This window comes from Peromyscus leucopus, unplaced genomic scaffold (genome assembly GCF_004664715.2).
Source record: "Peromyscus leucopus breed LL Stock unplaced genomic scaffold, UCI_PerLeu_2.1 scaffold_1244, whole genome shotgun sequence".
In the NCBI taxonomy this organism is placed as follows: domain Eukaryota; kingdom Metazoa; phylum Chordata; class Mammalia; order Rodentia; family Cricetidae; genus Peromyscus; species Peromyscus leucopus.
Window position 1 is genome coordinate 13,667 of NW_023504385.1, and position 9,780 is coordinate 23,446.

Genomic DNA, 9,780 nt, shown 5'->3' on the forward strand with positions numbered 1-9,780 from the left:
CCAGCATAGTGAGGGATATAAGGTCCACCCCTCGCTGAGGAACTATTGGTAATTGATAGCCACTGGGTAAGAATTGGTTTTCTTTAAGGGTACAGCCTTTAATCAGTTGAGATGCTTCAATGAATGTTCATGCACTCAAGGATATATAGCCATTGCAAATTGGATTCAATGGGCTGGAAAGTATGAGAATGCAAGGTTTGGTGGATATAGAAGGGATGGGATCTAAGAGAATTTGGGGGAGGTGTTGAGTATGATTAAAATGCAATGTATGAAATTATCCAAAAGTTATTAAAATATTTTTAAAAGATGATTTTGTACCCATATCTTTCTAGGTACTCTTGGAATCAAGGTAAGACATTGTGCCTAGGCAAAGGAACCCCAAATCAGTACTCTTCTGTTGACCATATGCACCAAATGGGGACAGGGGCACTGGTAGGAATGAGCCTCTGTCCTCCAAGGGGACTCTGATTTGGATCATTTTCTGAGGCAACTGGAGTAGAGAGGGTCTAGGCTCCATGAAGTGATATGGTGAGACCCTAAGAGTAAACTGAAGAGGTGCTACACTAGATAATTCAGCTGTGTATCTGTAAACTGTACTACATGTGGCTAGACTAGTTGGGAGAGTGGCCTACTTTGACCTCAGATCTAAGGTCAGAGCCTTTTTCTGAGTTCATAGACAAAAGAGGTCTTTGGATACATTAGTAAACTCTGAGGGTTCAGTGAGCACAGCACACTCTAGATCGTCAGTCCACATATAATCCAGCTTACCATTTCTGTTGGCCTGCTCTTATGAGCCTTGTGAACTTCCCACTGGATACTCTTCATTATCACTTCTATCTCTCTGCAGGAAGGTGAGCCTGTCAGTTAAAGGTATCATCAGAGCAACAGAAGGAGCACATAAAGGTTACCAGAGGAGGTGTCCAGCATTTATCAGCAATCTAGGTGAGTTGCATGGTGAAAACTAAGGTATGAAGAGGAATAGCCCTCTTCCCCCCCCAAAAAAAAACAAAGGACCTCATAATACTGCCATCCCATTAATGTTGTCTGGAGAGCCTGAGTATATGAATGCTACCTCTCCTTCATGTTTCATGATTTGGGGTGGGATTTCTCTGGGAGGTGATGAGTTTGGTCCTAGGAGTGGTATCAGGTCAGCAGAGGAAACCACTTGCAGTGAACAGAGGGATCAGCAGATCCTAGATATGGACTTCTGTGGACTGTATTATCCACAGACATAAAGAAGGGACTGTACAGCCTGGTTATGTTCTGAGGCCACACTCAGACACTAAGTGGCATGCTTGCTTTTATGCAGGAAGGTGGAGTCTTTGAGAGAGGAAGTCTTGCGTCATCTGGACATGAGGGAAGATGTCAGGAAGGACAAACAGATGAATGAACCTCAGGTGGGCTTAGAGAAGCCCAGCCTCAGAAAGATGAGCCCAGGTCATGTGAATATCCCAGACGACCTACATAGATGTGAAGGGATGTGATACTGCTTAGATGTCAAGGAGGTGAGGAATCTGACCAGAGTGGGTGACTTAGTTGAAAAGGGGATTCCAGGATTTGCAATGTCAGTATGACCACCAATGGAAATCCCTGTCCACAGTACAGACATGGGCCACAAACACTCCTCACATACCTGAACTCCACAGTCCTGGGTAGGGCTATCAATCTGATCACACTATTTTTTTTGAAGGTCACTGGTTCAGGGAGCTGAAAGATCTGGTAAAGGGGATTTGACTGGAGTCATCAAAGGGAGGCTTTCAGGAGTGTCAGGACTCAAGGTGAAGACTACAGTAGTCCTGCACACAAATACTGAGACCCATCCCCTACTGCCTCCTGTCAGTTGTGAGAAACAGGAACCATGGATGATTCCCTCACTCGTGTCCTCTTCCCTCTTTTCACAGAATAGGCTCTTGGGTTAAAGAAGTAGCCTCAGATCATCAAAGGAAGCAGTTCATCCTTTTCATTTATCAAGGTGAGTGTTGGGCAGGTTCCCATTCATGACACATGAACACATTGATTGAGCTACCTCTTGCAATTTAACCTAAACAGGTGTAACCAGATATGAAGCACTCTTAATCCCTTTTATTCTGTTTCAGAGATGTGGAAACCTAAGAGTTTGCTACAGGCCAGCAGAAGGGTGGTGTTCATCCTTGACAGGGAAAGCTGAGACACAGTGTGAGCATAGAAGGCACGCATTTACTTAAGTAGGTTATTTTCATAGTCCATCTCACTCTTCCTATGAAGAATGAGAACCCAGTTTCTTTTTTTTTTTTTTTCTTTTTTCTTTTTTTTCGTTTTTCGAGACGGGTTTCTCTGTGTAGCTTTGCGCTTTCTGGGACTCACTTGTAGTCCAGGCTGCTTGAACTCAGAGAGATCCGCTGCTCTGCTTCGAGTGCTGGGATTAAGGCGTGTGCACACCGCCCGGCGGAGAACCCAGTTTCAAACTAGCAGTTTGCAGCTGTAGGATGTTGTCACCATCTCTTATAGTAGTTTAGGGGGCAGCATTGAAAGTCTTGGCAAAAGACAGTGTCTTCAGTTCTTATAAGAGCAAGGTTATGCAGCCTCAGAAGTTAGGGAAGGTACATATTGCAAGTATGTATCAAGGGTTCCAACTGCCAGAATATAGACATTCCACATTTCCTGGCCCAAATATTCTATTATTAGCCTGAGGGCTCATGATCTGTGACCTGGATGTCCCCAATAGCTGGTTCTCTTCTGCTTTCTGGCTCTTGGGGTTCTAGGACTGGTAAGAGTCCTTGTGACTTAGAGCACATTCAAGAGAAATCAAACAACATGACTATTTGAGAGCTGAAAGAGAGTGGCTACAGCAGTGTTCATTCACCTCACCTCTCCCTCTCCCATCAGGCCTGTGAATCCCATTGCTGTGACTGGGATGATATCTTCTCTGCTATCACAAGGAAAGTCATGATGGAGGATTCCCATAACATCATCACTGCAACCTTCCAGACAGTCGTTGGGCCCAAAGGGATATAGACAATGCTCAGATCATCATGACTGTGGCAGAGCAGGAGGAAGATATGTATGATAGTAGAACACCAAGTTCTCCCCAGAGTCCTGAGAGAGCCTGCTTTCCCCTTATAGTCATAGGCTCCATTCCTGAAGGCCTTTGGATGAGGTTCTTGCAACCAATTAGAGAAGCTGGAAGACCATGTCATTGTTGCACAATGCATAAATAGATGGCCAAACACCCTAATTGTCTATGCTAGAACCTCATCAATGACTGAGGGAAGTGGATGCAGAGATCCAAGGCCAGGCCCCAGGTGGAGTTCCAGGAGTCCAATTGGCGATAAAGAGGAGGGATTGTATGAGCGAGAATTGTTGAAACCAAGGTTGGAAAAAGCACAGGGACAAATTAGCCAAATGAATGGAAACACATGGACTATGAACCAATAGCTGAGGAGCCCCCAGCTGGATCAGGCCCTCTGGATAAGTGAGACGTTGATTAGCTTGAACTGTTTTGGGAGCATCCAGGCAGTGGACCGGGACCTGTCCTCAGCACATGAGCTGGCTGTTTGGAACTGGGGCTTATACAGGGACACTTGGCTCAGCCTGAGAGGACAGGACTGGCCCTGCCTGGACTGAAATCTACCAGATTGAGCTGAATCCCAGGGGAGTCTTTGCCTGGAGGAGATGGGGGGTGGGTTGGGGGGAAGACGGGGGGGGGGGGGCCGGGAAGGACAAGGGAATCAGTGGCTGATATGTAATTAAATTAAATTATAAAATAAATTAAAAAAAATAAAAAATAAAGATATTTGACTGGTTCACTTTTGCTTTTCAAGTGTGAATGAAGGAATTCATCACCAAGGCGAAATGCTGGAAGATTTATGAAAGAGTATGAGGAGTACTACCTGTGATCTTTAGTGAGGTCTCTGAGTGCTTAAGGCTGGTCTTTGGTTTTGACATGATAGAAGTGGACCTTTTATCCAAACTTTATCCTTGTTACTGCTTGGGGCTCACTATGATGGGATGCTGAGTGATGTTCAGGGTAAGCCCAAGACAGACTCCTAATAGTCATACTGGTTGTCATTTTCATGCAGGGAAACTGTCAGTGAGGAGGTGATTGGAGAATGCTGAATAACATAGGGTTGTGTGATGTCAGGGATCCTTTCCTATGTGAAAATCTAGGAAGCTCATCACTGAGGATTTTGTGCAGGAAGGGTACCTGGAATACAGGCTGGTGCTGACAGCGATCCTCCTAGCCATGAGTTCCTGTGGGGCTGAAGGGCTTTTGCAGAAACCACCAAGATGAAGTCATGGAGTTTTTTTGCCAACATCATAAAAGTGATCCAGCTCCTACCCTGAAAAACATGCAGAGGCTTTGAGAGATGAGCTAGACAGGGCCTAGACCAGAAATGTCCAGCAGATGATACTACTTGCTCAGACCACCACACATCCTAGTGCACTGGCAGTTTCCAAGCAACATTAGGTTAGACAGAATCTATGATCCGAAATACTGTACCCTCATTCTGGAGCTGGTGGGAGGAGAGTATGAAGCATTCTACTCTTACTATTCTGTTGTATAATATTCCAAAATGTTAATACTCTTACTACAAGATTCATTAGTTCTAAGTTTACAAATGTCATTAGTAATGCATGTGTTGTTGTTGACCCAGGTTACAAGAATTTTATTATTTTGAAACAAATGAAAATGACTTCTGTCTTAAGTTGTAATATATAATAATGTACCATAACATTGAAATTGGAATTTCCTGGACAATTGGAAAATAACTTGTCATTAACTTGAACAACAAAAATAAAATTATTTTTTGATTGTCTTACAATGTTTTAGTCTCTCATTATGGTTAACTAATTAAACTAAAAAAAAAAGTAAATGGAATTTTTACCCAAATCTCTTCATTGAGCACCTTTGCAAAGTTCTGTGTTAGCAGTGGGACATGGCAGAAGCCAGATCTCTCCTCACTGATGAAAAAGTGGGACATAGCAGAAGCCTGGCACCACTCTCTGTAGACATGGTGAGGGTAGGATACACAGCCCTATCAAGAATACAGCGAGGGGTTCTTTCAACCACAACCACTAGTACAGGGGGCCTGTAGAGGGGTCTCCTGGGGTAAGCAGCCAATGCAGCTCAATGCTGCATACCACGCAGTTTGGGAGTCATACTCTCATTACTCACATGGCAAGTTCACATGGTTTGTTACTATTATTGCAGATCTGATTTATCCATTTCTGACTCCATGGGGTCAGGCACACATGAGGTGCACATGTAGGCAAAGCACCCTCTTACTTATAAGTGGACATTAGCTGTTAAATAAATGGTAATCAAGCTATATCCACAGATCAGAGAGGTTAGGTAAAGAGGTGGGCTCCAGGGGGGATGCATGGCCTCCTGGGAAGAGGAAATAGAATAAATTTTGCTGGTGGGCTGGGGGCTGATGGGGCCAGGAGAAGGAGGGATCAGGTGGGGGAAGGGATGGAGGGAGAGATAGCTGGACTTGGGGAGTATTAGGGTATGTGTGGAAACCTAGTGCAGTGGTAACTTCCTGGAATCTATGAAAGTGACTCTAGTAAGGACTCCTAGTAAGGGAGGATATGGAGTCTGAACTGGCCATTTTTGTGAACAGGCAAGGCTTTAGTGGTAGGACTGGGTTGCATTTGTTTGAGTTGTTGGCCAAGAGGGTCCCAGGCTGATGCTAGAACAGAAGGTCATTCTCTGAAAACTGACAGTGTGCCCCATTGCTGAGGGACATCCACACAGCTCATTGAACAGAGAGGTCAAGCTGGTGCTGCATGGAACCTTCACCCTAAGTTCTAGTCTCCTTGGTGTAGAAGGTACTGTGCATGTTGTGGAAGGGAAACCTAGCCATCAACCAAACCACAAAACTCTCGACCTCCTGTCTTGCTGCAATATGTATTGGGTAATGGTGCGAACTTGTGGGAGTGGCCATCAATGTTTAGTTTAACTGGAGGCCATGACCTGAGAGGAGCCATGGCTTTCACTGTCTGGATGGCCAGAAACCAGATACTGGATAGCCCAGAGACCTAAGGTAGAACCAACATGACTGGGAAAAACAAAATAATGAAAGTGATTCCTAACAATATTCCAATATGCTATAGACGGTGCCTTGTCAGTTGTCATCAGAGAGGCTTCCTCCAGCACCAGATGAAAGTGGTGCAGTGACCAAAGTTCAGACATTATGTGGACAGAGAGTTTAAATTGGTGTCTCTGTCAATCCTTCCCCTCAGAGATGAGGGACCTCCATGGAAGTGGGGAGGGGTAGAAGACTTTAAGAGTGAGAGGGGATGGAGGACACCAGGAGAACATGGCCACTGATCACTAAGCAGGCTCATATGGGCTCACAGAGACTGAGGCAGCAAGCACAGAGCCTGCATGGGTTCTGCACCAGGTCCTCTGAGTATATGTTATGGCTGTTAGCTTGCTGTTTTTGTGGGACTCCTAAAGGTGGGAGTGAGGTGTCTCTGACTCTTGCCTGCTCTTAGGACTCTTTTCCTCCTATTGAGTTGCCTTATCCAGAATCAATTGAGGGCTTTTGCCTTGTATTTTCTTTTGACCTGCTCTTTTCTGAAAAGAAAGGAGGAGGAGTGGATCTGTGGAAGAGGGAGGTGAGAGATTAGCTGGGAGGAGTGGAGGAAGCTATGGTTGAATGTATTGTATGAGTGAAGATCTATTTTCAATTAAAAATGTTAGTCTACATAAAACTGAAATAAATTTTGGAGTAAGACTCAAACCTTGAATTTCTTCTTCAAGTTTCCAGGACTATGCTAGCTTTGGTTCACAAACTGAGTAAATGCACAGCAAACAATGTTGAACTTATTTTTTAGGAGAATTTTATTAACATTTGACAGACAATAAAGCAGGGAGGTAAGCAATAAATCTCAACAGCTCCGGAAAGGGAGGATGGAGGAAAGGAGAAAAGTCCTTTTGGTAATCAGTCAGCAAGCATGGCAGAAAGGGGTGGCTTCAAAAATTAGTAAATGTCCCAGAGGCTCCAGAAAAGCATGCTCAGACTTTGATCAGTATAGAAAAGAAAAAAGGGGGGAGGCATGCTTCTCTGAGTAGGACTCAGTGGGAGACACATGATGGAGGATCCAAGGTGCACCTAATGAGAGTCTGCAAGATGTTGCAAAGGGAAAAAAGTATATTATCCATTAAAGGATAATTATCCTTCCTTCTCCTTAGCATATACTTTAGTGATCAGCTTTTTTTAGGGCACTGACTCTAGCCAGTGACTGACAGGCCAGGTGCATTAACTGTAAATAGGAGAAGGCAATAGTATATAACATTTTGAGTAACTTAGATATCAGGTCTCTGCTCAGACCAGACATAGAACTTATATTGTATTCAGGTAATTTATTATGTTTTTAACTTTTTTCAAAATATATACTATTTAAATAAAAAATGAATACCACTACTACTACTAATAATATATTACTGCATGAGTCAAATGTATTTGGGGATTGTAAGTGTCTGAGTCCTGGATAGCTGTGTCCAGAGGTGGGCTTTTCAGTCCAAGTCCAACAATTCCTTCATTAATGCCCCTTTTCTGGTCATGTCTCTTGTGCTTGCTGTCATCTATGCTGCTTTTCCTCTTGTCTGACCTTTCTGCTGCCTCTGGAAACTAGAAAGATTGCCTGCTTCCTTGCAACACTGAGCATTTGCTGCTCCTGCAGAAGTTTCTGGCCCTCCCAAGCTCACGTCATACCCCAGAGTGCACCATAGTTAGAGATACTAATACTGGACTGAGTTTTTTTTTTAGTTTTATCTCCCTGGTTAGCTAGGAATACACACTGACTTGGTAGATGATTTTGCTGCTTCCAGATCTATTACCCTGATAGTAGGAGACTGTTTTTTGTTGGCTGAAGGAGACTTTTGTCTCCCTGGACAGACTTGCAATTTATCAGAAGATTTGAAGAAAGATTGGAACTGATACAATAGTGGTTTGAGAACCATACTGTGCTGGCTTGTTTTATGTCAAATTGACACAAGCTACAGTTATCTGAGAGGAGGGAACCTCAATTAAGAAATGTCTCCATAGGATCAGGTTACAGGCAAGCTTGTAGGGCATTTTCTGATTAATGTTTGATGGAGGAAGCCGCAGCCATTGTGGGTGGTTCCATCCTGTGCTAGTGGTCTAGTTCTATAACAAAGCAGACTGAACAAGCCACGAAGAAGCAGCCAGTAAGCAGGTATCCCTCTATAGCCTCTGCATCAGCTCCTGCCTCCAGGTACCTGCCTGTTTGAGTTCCTGCCCTGACTTCCTCAGTGAGGAACAGTAATATGGAAGTAAAAGCCACATAGACCTTTTCTTCCCACTTGCTTTTTGTCATAGTGTTTCATCTCAGCAATAGAAACCCTAACTAAGACACATACCTAGACACAGCTGATTAGTTACACAGAATTTTTGCTTTCTACTAAAACCTTACTCTCATTTTAGATTGTGAGACAGACTTGGAGATGTAGTCACTGGATTTCTTTGTCTGTCTTTCCAATTTACACAGTAGTGAATCTCCTTGCTCTCCTTTTAACTATTAAGTTTTCTCATTAATTGCCCTATTGAGGATGAATGTCAAAATCTCACTTGGGCATGCTAGAACCACAGGCTCTGATCTAATAACTTGGTAACATTGTTTATATGCCTTCTGGCCTCCACACTAGTCACACTTGGCTGTTGAGAGTCTTGGGCTCTTCTAGGCTCCATTTCACCCAAACATCCATGGCTGTCTTGGTTTACACTCTTAGGTTAAAAAAAAAAGTTCTGCAACAGTTGTAGGCAAAGTGTCAAAGTGTGTTGCAACAGTATGCATGCCCCCTAGGTTTCCTTGCAGGGGGAAAGGTATACTTTCAGAGGGGATAAATACTGATCTCTAGGACTAGCTTAACCTTTTCTCTTACACATCCTGGGGTTTTCTGGGTTGTTGTGGATTAATATAGCTCCACTATCTATCAAAGCCCAATGTTTTCACATTGGCAAGCATCAATGATCTACTATTCTGGTTGCCCTGTGTTATCTTCAACTGCATGCAATCTTGACAATGCCAGTTAGGGAGGAGCTGGAGTAGGTTATACCCATGGAGAGCTACTTCCTCCAAAACGGGGGTGCAATGGGCTTCAGTTTCTTTTCCCTTTCATTCATGCCTCTAGTGAGCTATTGTTCTGGCTTCAAAGCTTTCCAGAGACTCAGAAGTACAGCATTAGATTTGTCTATTTGTGTTTCTAGGAACTGTGGTTTCATGTAAATATTGCCAATATGCATTTGTTTCACATGAAGGGCTCCTTTGTCTGTTTTCCTTTATGTTCTCCACTTTGAAGTCAGAAACATTGGTAACTTTCAGATCATTCTCCTTCTTTATGCATTTTTATGCTGTATCAGATGTAAATAAGGAGGATTACTCCCCCGTGTCTATTTTCTATTGTAATTCCTTGTTAGGTAAATTTAACTTTAGTAGGTAGTAGCTCAAAGTCAACTGCATAACTTATAATCTGTAGCAGAGGCCACGTAATTATTAACATAACTAGGAGACATGCCATTCCATACCATAGAAAGAGACTGAGCATGCCTTTAACTCATTTTAATTCTGTCAATCACTGATTGGCTCCTTGTGTTACATGATTTTTTTTCCCAAAAGATGAGAAGAAAGGATTTTTCACCCCAGATATAGAGGACACTGATAGACAGAAGCAATATTTCCCCTGCCAACTGTTTGAACCAATGAATTTATTGAGGTCACTGCAGAACCATAGGTGACTCAAAGTAGCTATACTCCTGGGCAGTATCCTGA

The 9,780-nt window shown here is 43.3% G+C and overlaps 1 pseudogene; it reads left to right on the forward strand.

The window, feature by feature from the left end:
- The first annotated feature begins 1,901 nt into the window (after positions 1-1,901).
- Positions 1,902-4,366, forward strand: LOC114687432 (annotated as a pseudogene).
- The last annotated feature ends 5,414 nt before the right edge of the window (positions 4,367-9,780 follow it).